Source organism: Pteropus vampyrus, unplaced genomic scaffold (assembly GCF_000151845.1).
Source record: "Pteropus vampyrus isolate Shadow unplaced genomic scaffold, Pvam_2.0 Scaffold41, whole genome shotgun sequence".
Classification (NCBI taxonomy): domain Eukaryota; kingdom Metazoa; phylum Chordata; class Mammalia; order Chiroptera; family Pteropodidae; genus Pteropus; species Pteropus vampyrus.
This window is the reverse complement of record NW_011888822.1, coordinates 8,483,516-8,499,538: the sequence shown is the minus strand read 5'-3', so window position 1 is coordinate 8,499,538 and position 16,023 is coordinate 8,483,516. Positions and strand designations below refer to the sequence as shown.

The 16,023-nt window shown below is 36.0% G+C and overlaps 1 protein-coding gene and 2 pseudogenes across 1 annotated transcript in view; all 3 read right to left on the bottom strand.

The window, feature by feature from the left end:
* Positions 1–16,023, bottom strand: part of FAM19A1 (family with sequence similarity 19 member A1, C-C motif chemokine like) — a 529,496-nt gene that overhangs the window by 45,475 nt on the left and 467,998 nt on the right. The window lies entirely within an intron of this gene.
* On the bottom strand, positions 8,425–8,540 carry LOC111738653 (annotated as a pseudogene).
* On the bottom strand, positions 9,641–9,756 carry LOC111738654 (annotated as a pseudogene).

The window sequence follows — 16,023 nt, the reverse complement described above, 5'->3', positions numbered from 1 at the left end:
AGAAAGAAAGAAAGAAAGAAAGAAAGAAAGAAAGAAAGAAAGAAAGAAAGAAAGAAAGAAAGAAAGAAAGAAAGAAAGAAAGAAAGAAAGAAAGAAAAAGAAAGAGAGGGAAGAAAAAGAAAGTAAGCCACCAAACAACACAACTTGGGAGGCATCTTTGTAATCCAAAATAGGCTTTAAAAAATCCTCCACTTGAATCTTTTTTTAAAAACAAACAAACAAACAAACAAAAACTATCTTGCATTTGCAGTGACATTTTGGGCTCTGAAACCTCCATGTTTACAGTCAGTGGTCACCTTGGCTGTTATTTTCTTAAAATAAGAAACTTTTCTTCTTTATTGAGATGCAGCTACTTGGACCCTCCATCCTCATTGTGCTTTTTTTTAATTTTGGTGATCGTATTTTGCACAGTTGCAGAACTGTTTTGTTCTTGGCCCCTCAGCATCTGTTTATCCCTGTGATTAGTAATCTAACACTTGTAGATTATAAGTAACTTTAAGAACAGGGACATCAATTAATTCACCTTTAAATCCCAGTGCTTGGCTCAAAATGTATGTGTAGAATAATTGATTACAAAATAATTAGAATTATTATTGAAGATTCTCTTCATTCCAGGTACTGTATAAATACTTTCCATACTTCTAATTCTCACTAACCCATGAGGTAAACACTATTCTTATACCCATTTTATAAATGAGAAAACAGGCACAGAGAAGTGATTTTTCCAAGTTCATATGACAACCAATAACTACTGAGCCAGGATTCAAATTCTGATTCATAATCTCTAAACTATTTTACGATACCGAGGACTGAACCTCAAGCCACTGTTAGTGAAGAGTGTACTTACTACCAAGCAAGGGATTAGTAATCTGAGTCACAATAGATGATGCTCACTAGAGTAGCATCAGGTTCAAGTGGATCCTTTGGAAAAATTCAATTAGTTGGCTACCAATTAAAGATCATTATCCAATGGCAGGTGATATTTCTCTCTACCTGTGCCACCATTCCCTAGTCTATGCTATTATCTTCTTCTTCCTGGGCTATAGCAATTTCCTCTCACACACATACCTCTTCAGTCCTTTTTATACACAGCAATCAAAGCCATCTAAACAGAGAAACAATAAACACACCATTCTATATCACTTCCCTACTTTAAAACCTTCACAGTATTCTACATACCCTTAGGAAAAAGTCAAAAATCCTCATCTGAGTATGGAAAGAACTTTGTGAGTGGCCCTGCTTACTTTTCCAGGCTCCTCTCAAGCTTTTCCCCCTATATCCAGCCACTCTGTTTACTTTCTTTTCCTGGAGGTTCCACGCTCTTTTCTAGCTCAGGACATTTGCTCAGGCTGAGTCTTCTGTGAGGCACATTACCACCCCATGCTTCCACCCATCCAACTGTGTCACTTTGACTTGCGAGCACATTTCTACTCATCCTTCCTTTTGGTCTTAGTTCCACCAGAAATGACTTTCTAGATATATCTCAATCTCAGATCATATTAGATTTCTCTAATGTATACAGCACAGCCTTATCTTGCTTTTCTCTTTTTTTAAACTCTAATTTTACCCCTTTAATCACTGCTGAATATCTGTCTGTCTTTCTTGCTATATCCTCAGTCCCTATCAGAAGGTCTGTCATATTGCTGACACTTTATAGTTATTGAATGAATTAATGGACATACGTTAAATAATTAAAAGTGTGTTACTTCTAGGAATCATTACCTTAGAGATAATAAAGGATCTGAACCACATCTTGAAAATGTGAATAGTTGATAGAACACTGGAATAGTGTACCCAAGAATACTGACAATAAGAAAAAAGTGGTATTATAATAATAGTTAATATATGCCAAACATACGCTAGGTAAATGGCATTATTCTAAACACTATACGAAGTGGCCATTTTTGTTTTTGGTTTTCATTGGCTTTTTCATGAAGACCAAGTAAGAGATCTTCCTCTTTCTCCTTCTAAAACCTGGTAAGAAACAATAATAATATCAACAGTAGTGGTAGTGTTGTTGGTGGTAATATAAAGATGATGATGATGATAATGATAATAGTGGTGTTGTTATTGTGAGTTACTGTATGCTGTGCTTTTTATATGTAGCATAGTTACGTGTGGTTCTAAGGATCATGACATGAGATTGTTAATATTATTATCCACACCATAGAAATGAAGAAACTGGTACAGATGAGTTAAGTAACTGCTTATACCTACATAGATAAGAAAAGCAGAATCAGGATTACATTAGTGAACTCATTAAAAAATTAAAAAAAATTAGTTATAGTTGACATTCAATATTATATTAGTTTCAGGTGTACATCAGAATGATTCCCCTGTAAGTCTAGTACCCATCTGACCATCACATCAATTCACATTTGACATTTAGAACACACAATCTTAACCATTTGCTTAACAATATCTGTTCCAGTTATCCATTGTTCAAAATTTAGTAGCTGAAAACAACAACATGATATCTTAATTTGTGAGTCAACTGGGCTTAGCTGTTTGGCCCTTGCTGAGGTTTCTCATGAGACAGTAGTCAGTTTGGATCTTTGGTCATCTAAAGCTTCAATGGGCCTGGATGCCTAAGATGGCTTACTTACAGGGCTGGCAGCTGAGACTGCTATTGTCTGGGAGCTTTTTGAGATTGTTGACTGGAGGACCTACACATGACATCTCCACGTGGCTTGAGCTTCTTTCAGCACTGAAGCTGGATTTTGATATGGATCATCCCAACAGGAGCATTCCATGACGCCAGCAGAAGCTGTAGGGCTTCTTCTGCCCTGGCCTTGGAAGTTCAGAATGTGACTTCTCTCACATTCTATTTGTCAACCATATGCTAAGGTTATTCCAGGTTGAAGGTGAGAGGAGTTAAATTCAGCCACTTAACATGGGGCTCAGTGTATGTGCACAGAGGGAAGAAATTGATGAAGGCTGTCTTGCCAACTATCTTGTCTACCTCAACATGCTACTATCTTTATTCCCCCCTAATTTATTCACACTTGCTACTGATAATTTTTTTTTTCTCCATACCCAGGCTACCTGATGGGTTGTCCTTGACCTACTGCATCTATGCTGCCCAGGAGCTCGTTAGAAATGCAGAGTCTCAGGGCCTCACCTAGACCTACTGAATACAAATTTGCATTTTAACCAGATCCCAAAGTGATTTAAATATATATTAGAGCCTGAGAAGCACTGCTCTGTAACATAACTGACAGATCAGATTCTACTTAAGAAACAATGCTGAAGTGATTTTTCAGATTTGGGGAGCCAGGCTGCATGGTATGTTTCAAGTAAATCCAATAGATTACTTGCAATTAAACACCTATAGAGGCTTTTTTTTTTTCTTTCTGTCTTTACTTACCACTTTCATTTATTTACTTATTTTAAAAATAAATTTTTATTAAATTTATTGGGGTAACATTGGTTAATAAAATTATACAGATTTCAAGTATATCATTCTATAACACATTATCTGTCTATTGCATTGTGTGTTCAATACCCAAAGTCAAGTCTCCTTCCATCACCATATATTTGTCCCCCTTTAAGTGCTGATAAACTTTAAAAGTGATCGTGTTAGATACAAAGGTAGGACTTGCTACCCTCATTCCAGGTCTCAGAGGAGAACAATTTCAGGTACTCTTTAGACAAACAATTGACACAAAAATAGAGCTTCTCAAATATTTGATTTGAGAAGCTCTATTATTTGTCTTATTTTTCTGCTGGAAGAAAAGAAGTTTCACTCTCATTCTATTTCAAGAGGCAAGTGGGAAAATACTGCAGAACAAACAGGAGCACTTCAAAGAATGCCTCTTAAATCACTGTCCACAGAGGACACTTTTCTCTTTAAACCTGTAAAGAAAGTTTGGTGTTGCCTAACTTGCTTTGATGTAAATTCTTTCCTTGGTTTCCTTTCTTTCTGGATCCACATGGGAGCCAGGGGAGCATGTGTCTTTTTGCACCCTCGCAATCGACCCTGAGTTCCTTTAGATATCTGTCCTCAGGCTATGCTTGTGGCAGTGTGAGCTCTGGATGGGATTGAAAATGTGCCCCTTAATCTAAAATGATTGAGAATCATAGTTGATGAGTGAGTTGAAAACTTCAGTAAAAGCAATAAATGACAAGTTGATACATACACCCCATATACATTTTATTGTAACTTAAAACAATTAAATGTCCACTTATTTGCCAAATCTAATGTAAGGCCAAGAGCTTTTCTTGGATGAGGAGCCCAGATTTTGAGGTTCCAAATAGTCATTCTCGTATAAGCCATGTTTATTATGTGTCATCGTTGATGCCGTTTTATTTTAAAGTAAAATGAAAATTTAAGGCAAAGCACAGAATACTTCTAAGTTTTTAAATGATTTTTTCCCACATGCCAAAGGGAATTTTTCATATATTAAATTATCTATTTTGTGTATTATGTATTTCAGCATCAGGCACAGACAGGTTTGGATGCGCAACTTTGCTAAGTAAACGATTTGATTGGTGAGGGCTGAAGTACTCAGATGAATTAGAAAGTGGCCTATGTTCGCCTGGTGTGTGGGTTAGAGGGCTAACAGAGCTTCTACTGTGTTCCTTTGTTTTTCACTCTGGCTGTCACTTAGCTTCACTGAAAATCACATTGTCCATGGTCCAGAGGGGAATCGGCATGTTCCTTTTGCAAAGTCCTGTGGAATCCAAGACCAGTTTTAACAAAAATTTTCATTTTTCAAAGCATGTTCTATGTGCCAGGCACTGTTATAAGTGTTTTACATGCTTTATCTAATTGTATCCTTAGAAAATCCCTATGAGGTGGTGTATCAGTTAGGAATCACATTCAGCTCCTAGTGCAGGAATAATAGGCTTAAAAAGGAATAATAGGCTCCTAGTGCAGGAATAATAGGCTTAAAAAGGAATAATAGGCTTAGTTTTCTTGTAAGAAAAATTATTTGAAATTAAACAGCCCAGGTTTGGGTGATATCATTAGGAATTCATTCATCGTGTGTGACTTCCATTTTTAAGATTATTGCATGATCCATGATGACTATTGATGTCTTTATATCTGTTTTCTGGCAGCGAATGGTAGAAGGGAGGAATTTTCTCTAGGAGACTTATCTAAGATCTAGAGTTTACATTGCAAAGGCCACATTTCTGTAATGGAGATTAGTGTATATTTTTTAGCTTTGCAATTTCATACTCAGCATAAATCTGGATTCTCCTACAAAGAAGGAAAAGAATAGATATTGAGCACTAAGTAGCAGACTAGGACCCAGATAGTTGCTACTATCTTTGTTTTATACAGGAGAGAACTGAGGCTTAACCAGGTTAAAACCTTGATCACCAGCGTAGCAATGGGTCTGAAATTTAGACCAAGTGTGGTGTTATATTTAACCCTTATCACCAACCCTGAAAAGTTGATAATTTTAGCCCAGATTTTTAAGAAAGTCAAGCTTAAAGATGTGAAGCCCCCCAAATAATACACAGCAAGTAAGATCAGAGATTGAAATGGAATCTTGGTTTATCAGATCCCAAAGCAGGAGCTCCAAACCATCATACTATACTGACTCCACTGGGTGCTTTTGGGATGAGTTGACACAAATTCAGATATTGCCTCATCCTTCTATCCATGAAGCCCCCAGGGAATGTTGCTCAGTGCAGGAAGATATTATACATTTACAACAGGCAATTAGCAATATGGTTTATTACCTTTAAATCTGTTTTCAAACTTTCTAATCACTAAGTATCCAAATTTACCTGATCAGAAGAATCATCTAAAGTATTTGTCAAAAAATAAATTCTCAGTTCTTTCCCTAGAGATTATAGTCAATAGATCTGGGGTAGAGCCAAAAAAAAAAAAAAATCTGTATTAAAAAATTGTCCCAGCTCATCCTTATAATCAGGCTAATGTGAGAAATATTTACATATGGTTTAATCAAATGAGTTCACAGAGAGCTTGAAGTATTTTTTTTTCCTTTTTTTTCTCTTTAAGGCTTTCCTTCCAACAAAAAGAAAAAGAAGCAACAAAATGTTGCTTATTCTTGATCTCTTGTTTTCTCTGTTAAATAAATATGGAAACATCACAAGCAACTATCATTCCTAAGTCTTGAAATTTTAGGATTAAAAAGTCATCCATGAATAAAGTCAAGAATGAAAGCCTACAGTGAAACAACAGAGAAGTCGAGCAAACACTCCTTTCTGATTCATTCATTTGTTTCTTCTTTCATTTATGGAGAGATCAAATGAACTCAGGGAAAAACAAGCAAATGCAGACTATTAGAGAAGCAGCTCATTCTGAAATTCTCTTTGTAGTCTGGCCTCCCTGGGCTCTACTGCTTTAAATTTTATAGAAGAGAGTTTCTGATGTAGACAGCTGCTTGGAAAATGTTTGATAAGGAAAAAAAAAAAAGAGAGGGGGACGCTGATTGAAATAGAAGAGAGTCAAAAAGAGGCAATCCTTAATTTATCAAGGCTCAATTACTGGAGGAAAAGGGGTTCTTACAAAACCTTTTTATGGAACAATGCAGTTATAACTGGAGACCCACATGGACCAAACTCTAGACAGACCTGCGATATATTGAACAGAAAACATATCATCCTCTAATTTTTACTTTTTGTGCATGCTTCAGTTTTTTGCCTAATGTTCATAAAATATCAGTACAGAAGTATTTAGACTAAATAAATAAGTATTCATATATCGAGGGTGTATTCTCAATTTTTTTTTTTTTACTGTGAGGTAGATGATCAACACAGTTTGATATAGAACAATGCTTCAGAATCACCTGGAAGATTTGTTAAAATGCAGATTTCTGGGATCCAATCAGTCCAGAGATTCTGATTTGATCGGTCTAGGATGAGGTTCACAAAATTACATTTTTAACAATTACTCAGGATTGTGTTGACACTGCTCATCCATAAATAACACTTTGAATACCACTATTTTGGAGAAGTGGTTGTCACGTTTAGCTCCGAAACCATATCAATGAACTTTCATAATCAATTACATGAGAATTCATTGGTCTATGTTACACTTTGAATGGTTTTACTCTAAGCAAGTTTCTGGAATATCATGAATTATCCACTGAAAAATATTGGTTCATGGAGTTAAGCAGATTTTCCAAATGTTGACATATGTCGTTATACTATATTTAAAAAAAAACTCCACAATTTTTAATATAATTACCAATCACACCAGAAAAGTATTTTGAGTATTGGGAATCTGTTAAGCTTAAGTTTTCTAAAATTTTAATTTTTCACTTGGAACTTGAGCTTTATCATTGGCAATAAGTATTGTCAGTTGTTTTTCTAGGCTTGCTTTTTTTTTTTTTGAATAAATGTTCTGCCAAATACCAAATCTGAATAGCCATAGTTTGTCAACTTATTGTTTAAGTAAAAATGGTGTTCCATAAAAAAGGAGTTACTTCAGCTTGCCATTTGATTAGTTTAGTTCTTCTAGAGAAAAAGACTTTGTATAAACTTACCATTTCATCATGTAGACTATTTAAAAGATGTGTGCTCAAAATTTAGATTAAATAAATGAATAATTTTTACTGCCTTACTAATGACATTTTAAAGTAAAATTGGCACAATTTTATTTTACTTTGAGAATATGGTAGTGAATAAAACAACAGTTACTGATATAGTTTAGAGAAACTGCCTTTATTCATGCCAATGCAATAGCAATTCTTTCCAACATTGCTTTTGTGCCACTAGTGCAAATGTCAACACAATGAGGAAAAACAATTATTTTGAAAATAGTTTTGAACATACAGTCACTTTGAAAAGGTCTTAGGGGGCCATCAGGGATCTACAGATCATACTGTTCTAGAGAATAGTATAGAGTTGACATTGCAAATTGAACTTGGCCTGCAGATACATTTCTTTCGGTTATTATAGTATTTAAAATAAACTAAATTAGCTATAAACATTTAATAGTCAGGAGATTTCATATGAAAATCTGGATTCCAGACTTTTCTTGATAGATCACATACATGATAGCATTGGATCCTCATTGCTTCATGGTGTTGGCTACCCCTTTACATGAGGCAGGCTCTTCCCTTTTGTCATAGTTCCCATTCAGCTTATTTCATTCATTATATTTACCTTCTAGGTATAAAGCAATCTGAGTCTGTAAATTCTGGTATTATGATAAAATGGTGAAAAGCAAAGGCTTTGAAGTTGAATATGCGAGAGTTAAAATCCCAATTTTTCTACATACTAGCTATGTGACTTGTGAAGTTACCTCAATCTTTCTTAGTCTCAGTTTTATTATCTTCCAAATGGGGATAATTATATAATAATATGAAAGTTGTGAGAATTAAATGAGATTAATAGAGAAGTAAAGAATTTTGCTCAGAGTCTGTCAGATCCATAAGTGTATAATACATATTGGTTCTGTTGCTAATGCCAATTATTATTATTATTTATTATTATTATTATTTATGCCTACAGCACCTGGTCTTCCTAGGTGGTCTCCCATCCAAGTACTAACCATGCCCAACCCTGCTTAGCTTCTGAGATCAGACATCAGGCTTGTTCAGGGTGGCATGGCCGTAGACCATGTACTGTGGCTCCACTGGGGTGCGAACCCAGGACCTTCTACATGTAAAGCAGAACGTGCTAACTGCTGCACTATGGAACCATGTCTGCTAATGCCAATTTTAACAGAGCCATGTACTCTGTCTTCACAGTGACCCTATAAGGTATGTGATCTCATTCTAGAGATGAGAAAAATTAGGTAGATAAAGGAAATCGATAAATAGAAATTGCTCTAACCTACCTCTAACAATAATGAGACAACAACAAATATCACACACTGAGCACAATTATCTTACATCTATCCTCTCAGTTAATCTTCACAAAACCCTGTGGTAGAGGTATTTTAGTGCCATTATATAGATGAAAAAAAATGTGGCTCAGGGAATTTGACATATGTGCTCAAGATCAACAGTAGAGTCTGGATTCAAATCCAGATAATGCTCCGCATTTTTGTCCTTAAAAGCCTGGGGTACGTACTGCCTTCCAAACACAGCACTTGTATATATTAAAATGTGCTTATATCCATTTCTACCGATAACCCATTATTAGCGGGTGGATGTGTCTACAGGGAAGAAATTTGTCCTACTTATGCAGGCCCATGGATGTCAAATTCCATAGCTGCGTTTTTCTTTCTGTGGAAATTCTTCAACACTCACAATGAAAAAAATAAGCAGAGCTATCGGCAAGACTCTTAATGTTTTGATAAAATTAATTTATAAATTATCACGTCACCTTTATGGTAAACAGAGAGAGAACAGTTTGATGCTGACAAAAGTTTCAACATACATATTCACAAAATATGCCATAATTTGTGAATCATTTATAACAAAGCATAAGTAACTGTCTGTGAAAAATTAAAACCATGGACATGGTTATTTTTTTCTTTTGTCAAATCTAGAGGTTTTAAATTACAAAAGAAATTCACAATATGTTAAAAAAAAATCTTGCTAGTTTCTGACTGTAATTAGAATCACCTGAACTTTGCTCTATAGTACTATCAATCTTCCCAAAACCTTTCCTGACATTATAATATTTTGGATTTAGGTCACATTTCTGGGCTATCAACATTCTCTTTTATTTGCAATTAAATTCTGAAGTTTTTATTTATTATTATTATTTATGTCTATAGCACCTGGTCTTCCTAAGTGGTCTCCCATCCAAGTACTAACCAGGCCCAACCCTGCTTAGCTTCTGAGATCAGACATCAGGCTTGTTCAGGGTGGCATGGCCTTAGACCATGGACCTGGCTCCACTGGGGTGTAAACCCAGGACCTTCTGTGTGTAAAGCAGACGTGCTAACTGCTATACTATGGAACCACGTCCAAATTCTGAAGTTTTAAACACTCTCTGAGTGATCATAATATTTCCATCTTTTCATAAATTTGAGAATGACCTTGCTTGTGTTAATTGAATCCCAAAGGGCTGTAGTTTTTGCTATTTTATTTTATTTTGTCCTTGGTTTATTGTCAAAACTTACTGGAAATAAAGCATCACAATAAATTTATATTTAGTTTTAAACAGTTTCAGAAATAAGCAGACCAACAACACATAGAGTAACGCCAAACTACTTCTGAAAAGCTGGATAAAGCACTGGCTATGATGACAGAATGGCAAGTATTCAGATGAAACATATATAACTCAGTTGTCCAAATGCCCAGATGTCAAGACATCTGGGTAATTAACATAATGCTTACCTTTTATAAGGATTTACTATGTTCACATCAAACAAGATTTCATTTCACGGATTTGAGAGGTCGTTGTTAAATGCTTGGCTATCTTCCACGTATTGGGTAAGTACAATGCATTATTTTATGACTACAGTACAGCACCCTATAAAAAGGTGAGTTATTATCCTCATTTGATTGATGAGAAAACTGAGGTTTACAAAGATTAAGAAAGTTTCTGCAAATCCCTGAGCTAGTAGTAAATGGCAAAGCTGAGATTTGAGCCCATGTCTTCTTGATTTCAAAACCCAAGCTTTGCTTATGGTGGAGGCATGGTGTGGCTCAGGGGCTGCAAATGGAATACTCCCAGGGACCAAGCAGATGGCTTGAACTTGTGAACAAGGTCCTATTTCAAACCACAGAGAATGGCCAGACCTGTAAGGAACTGAAGATTGCATGCCTTGCCTGATGGCCTTCAAATCCAAAGTTCTAAAAAACACTACGTAGGCAAAACAAAACATAATCACGTGTTCTTCACAGTTCTTTATTTTACTGCTCTGATGTAGATAAAAAGAAAGCAAAAATAGTCTCATTTCGCAACTAGTTATTTAGGCAGCTGAAATTTGTTTTAATAAGAACTTAGCGAGGAAGGAAAAAATTCCGTGTTGCTGAATTTAAATGAAATATAGTTTAAATGTTTCAAGCAATGCTTTGAGTGGAGTCACTGATTCTGAGCTCTCCTCTTAAATCCTTACACTAGCTTTCTGGTGTGGAGAAATGTGCATTTCAGTATTAAAATTTTCCTGGAAATTATAGTTCAAGTTGCTAGTCAATGGTGAACTGCCCTCAGGCAAATGGACAATAAGGGGGCCTGAATCATCTAATGAATGAACAACCTGGCATTAAAATTTAATCGACTCAATATAGAATTCTTTATTAGTTAGACATACAAGTCTTTCGCAATAACTATTATTTGCCTACATTTATTGGAGTGTCAAGAGGCAGAGAAGAATGAAAATATCTTAGATGTTAACTGGTAAATGTGGTAAGTATAGACGATTTCAATATTGTACCAATAGTAGTTCAGTAAATTTCCATCAGGTACATCAGTTTTACAATTTTAATCCTAACTTTGTTAGTAGGGAGGGGAAATGGATTGACTGACTTTTCCTAATTTTCTAAGGAAGTAAGTAGCAAAGCAGAAAAAAACATTTAAATTTATTTAGGCCATTGTTATATATGTAGTGTGGTTTGGGGTGGAGCAACTTAATTCAGATAAATGGTTATTCCAAAAACAACTGGCTGGAATTAAGGTAAACATCTGGTAAAGCCAGCTGGCGAGTTGACAGCATTTACCTTCCCCCCAGCTGGTTTGTGTGAGATATTATATTGAAGTTGACTACCAAGAGATGTTTTGTAGCCTGTAGCTGTGGAAATTGTTAAGAAGAGAAAAGACAGTTTGTTTTGGGTGGATTAGAAGCTCTAGAGGCTGGGGACTGCCACCAATGAGCTCTTTCATGGCTTCTTTGGTGTGTAGATACAGCCACCCCCACCCCTTATAAATTTCAACGATCCCTCTCCCTTTACAAGAGCATGTGTTGTCAGGGAAGGTGATCAAAGAATGGGTTGAAATAGCCATGGTTATAATTCTTGCTCTGAAATTAAACCCCAGAAAACAAATTGTTTCCTTTTTCCCTGAGAAGATTTTAAATCCAATTTATTTGAGGTTTCCATTTAAATTGAAAATACTGTAGCATCTCATGCAAAATGAAATCAATCTCTTTACAAATAGGCGGAGGAGAAGGGAGAAGGGGAGAATGTGGGCCAAGTATATGCAGATTAAAACTTGCTTTTTCAAAGATTTTGAAATATGAGAAACTATCTCTGTCTGTAAGATTAATGATGGCTCTGGGACAGAACCACTCTGTTTAACTGCTTTTCTGGATGCCTAATAGGCGTCTCAAACTTAATATATCTAAACCCAAATTTCTCATTCTGCATCTGCCCAGCTTCATTCTCTCTTAGGCTTTGCTCACTCAGAAAATGAAACCAACAAACAACCCAGCTATTTATACCAACCCCTAGAAATACCTCTCTTCACTTCGGTTCCCGACTAATTCATTCAACCTTTTCTCCACAAGACATCTCAAATTAATCCCTCTCTGCTGCTATTACCCTGGACCACATTCTTTCATTCATCTACACCACTGCAACAGCCTCTGAAACTGGTCCCCTTGCTTTCACCTTTACTCTTGAGACTCCATTCCTTATTCTCTCTAAAACCGTGCTTTCCACCATGGTAGTCACTCACATAAGTGGCTATCAAACCATGGAAATGTAGTATTTCCAAATGAGATGTGCTGTAAATATAAAATGCAGTAAATATAAAATAATGAATTTCAGAGATTTAATGCAAAGACAAAAAGAATGTAAAATACCTTATTAGTTTTTATATGGATGACATGTTGAAATTATAATATTCTGGATGCATTGGGATTAAAGAAAATATATTATTAAAGTTAATTTCACCTGTTTCTTTTGACTTATTGCTATGGTGACTTGAAAATTGAAAATGACATGTGTGACATAGTTCTATTGGACAACACTATTATAAAATATGTTAGATCATGTTCCTTTAAAGTCCTTTAATGGCTTCCCAGGGCATAAAATCCAAGCTGCATACCATGACTTTGAGAGCCCTAAGTGACCTCGCCCCTTACCTCCTATTCTTTTCTATAAATTCTAGGCACAATGGCTTTTTGTCTGTTTTTTTAAATATGTGAAAGACATTCTTTCTTAAAGTCTTTGCTCTTGCTGTTTCTTCTCAGAATGTGTCTCTCCCAGAATGTATCTTCATCTGTCTTAGCCCCAAAGAACTTTTTTTCAGAGATATATTTTCCAATCCATCTCAGCTGCAGTAACCCCCTGACTCCTCCAATCACAGCACCCTGCTTGGCCTTCTTCATCATAATCAGCATTATCTCAAATTATTTTGTTGTTTATTTATTTTATGTCTCTTTCTCCCACCCTACCACACTCTCCTTCAACTGGGACAAAAATCATGGCTGTATGCTAAATGTAGCTTCATATCTAAAGGCTACAACAGATCCTGTTGAATAGCAAGTGATCAGCAAATACTCATTGAATAGATTAATGGCCCATCTGTGAAGGTGCTTTGTGCCCCATGAAGCATTATAAAGATCAGATGTTGGCAAATTATGGTCCGCAGGCCAATCCCTCTCCTCCACTCCATGTTCCCAAGGCCCCCATTTTTTGTGGTACCCCTAAACAGACATATTCATTTGTTTACATATTGTTTATTGGCTGCTTCCATGCTGTGAAGGTGGAGTTGACTATGAAAGTGACCATATATGGCCTCTTGGCCCACAAAGCTGAAAATATTTACTATCTGACCCTTTACAGAAAAAGTTTGCTGACTCCTTATATATGTTTTAAAAACTTTTACAAGATCCTTTATGAGCTGAGCCTAGTCTGTCCCACCAATATCTTCTTAAGTCACTCCCTCTGTCATGTTCTATGCTGCTGCCAAACCAGACCACATACTGAGGACTGCATGTACCATTATGTCTCAGGATTATGTCTTTGTACTTATTTCCTTGGCTGGAGATATTTTTCTTCCCTATATCTGGTAAAGTCTTATGTTGTTTGCAAGAGACAACAGAAATGACCTCAACTGGTTTAAGAAAGAAATTGAATTTAGTGGTTCCATTGACTCAACAGTCTGTGGGTAGGATTAGGTATCACCACCAGTGGTTTAAACTATGCCAACAAGATCCAGTTTCTTTCTCTCCTCTGCTGTCTTTTTATTCCTCTGTGTTGACTCCAATCTCAGGCAGATTTTCCACTTGAGTTGTAAAACGACTTCCAAGAGCTCCCAAAGCTATGAGATTCCAGAAATCCCAGGGAGATTGTTACTGAATTGGTTCCAGTTGGATCATATACCCATGCCTAAACCAATCTTCCTGGCCAAAGAATGTGTTGTTTCAACTGGCTCAGAACTAGATTAACCCTTTGAGTGTGGTCTGCCGACAGTTCTACCAGAAGGCAGAGTAGGAAAGTGATCTTCCTGAGGAAAATCAGGACTTTGTAATCAGGAGAAGCATGAAATAAAAGTTGTGTGGCAAAAATTTGAATGTCTGCTACCTTGCCTTTTAACTTGTGGAAATGCCATTGTCTTCATTTGGCATTCTTCGCTGATCCCTTTACCACCATTCCAGCCAACTTCTATATCTCATTCTGGTCTCCCATGGCCCTTGGCTTTCCTCTACATCAGCACAGCTCACACTACATGGAAATAATTGGTTAACTTGCCTCTCTCCTGGAGAAGCTTCCAACTTCTTGAAACAAAACTTTGTTTTTGTATCCACAATATACACAGTGCTGGTATACAGGAGGACAAATGTTTATAAATACTGAACAAATGTTTATAACTATGTACTTTATCCACTCTTTTCTTGAGTAAGAAATAACTGTACAAAGGTTTTATTTTAGGAGGATTACTCTGGTAGTGACTTGTAGGGCAAATCTGGGAAGATTGCAGCTAGAAGGCCATTACTATGTAACCAGTAAAGTCAGAATTCAGATAATAATTGAGTTGAAAAAGAGATCAAAACTTTGTTGTCATAGAATCTGAGATAAGATCGAATCCAGCAATCAAATTGATATTGGAACTCAATCATGAAGGTTCAAAAACATAATTGTTTATGAAGTAGCTAATCTTATAAGGGATTCTTATAATACTTATGGCCTCATTATTCACTATCGGAAGCAATATCTACTGTCTATTAATTGGATTTCTGGACCATTTCTTGCTCTCAAAAAGCTCACAATCTAAAAGGAATAAAAGAGATAGCTAGGATCTTCAGGATTTGACAAGTTCATACAATATAAGAGCTGGAAGGAATATTCCAGATCATTTAGGCTGATGGTTCTCAAACTTCAGTGTGTTTCAGAAAGCCCTAGAGGATTTTATGGAAACATTGGTTTCTGGATTCCAACTTCAGAGCTTCTGACTCAGTTGGCTGTGAACAGACCCTGAGAATTTATGTTTCTAACAACTTTCCAGGTGATGCTGATGCTACTGGTATGCAGATCACAGTTTGAGAGCCATTGATTTTGGTTATGTATCTCAATTTGCAAATGAAAGTAAAAGACTTGTCCTAAACCACATTAGCTAATGTCACAGCTAAAAATGAAGCAAGTGATAATTTGTGGGATCCCTTCTTAAGTAGACATATGTCTGTATGAGTTTGTGTATGTGTATGAGTATGTGTGAATGCCTATGTATGTATGTATGTATGTATGTATGCATATGCTTTTTTTTCAGCCGATGAAGCATCCATTACTCCTTTTTCTTGTCATAACAATGCCTCCTCTCCTTTTAGTTCCTATGATTTTAGTTAATATCATGCCTACCTGCAGAGACAAGCATATAAAAAAGCCCAAAAATATCTTCAGAATTTATGTAACCCCTCTGATTGAGCAAGTACATTTTCCAGAATCTATCGTACAAGTACAGTCTCAACTTATATAAAGATATCAAGTACTAATGTTTATTCCAGCATTGTTTTAATAGGAAAAAAAAACCGGTAAAGAAACAAAAGGTCTATCAAGAAGACAGTGTTCAGCTGAATTGTGGTAGATGCTTGTAATAGAATCTTATGCCGCCATTTCAAAAAATAAGAATGTACTCACATTGATTCCTGAAAGTCTTGCAGAACTCTCATTTAGAACACTGAGAGAACTATGACATCTAAATTCTAACAAGATATAACACGAGATATAATGCAAGATATAATGCTGTGCATAGAGCTACCAT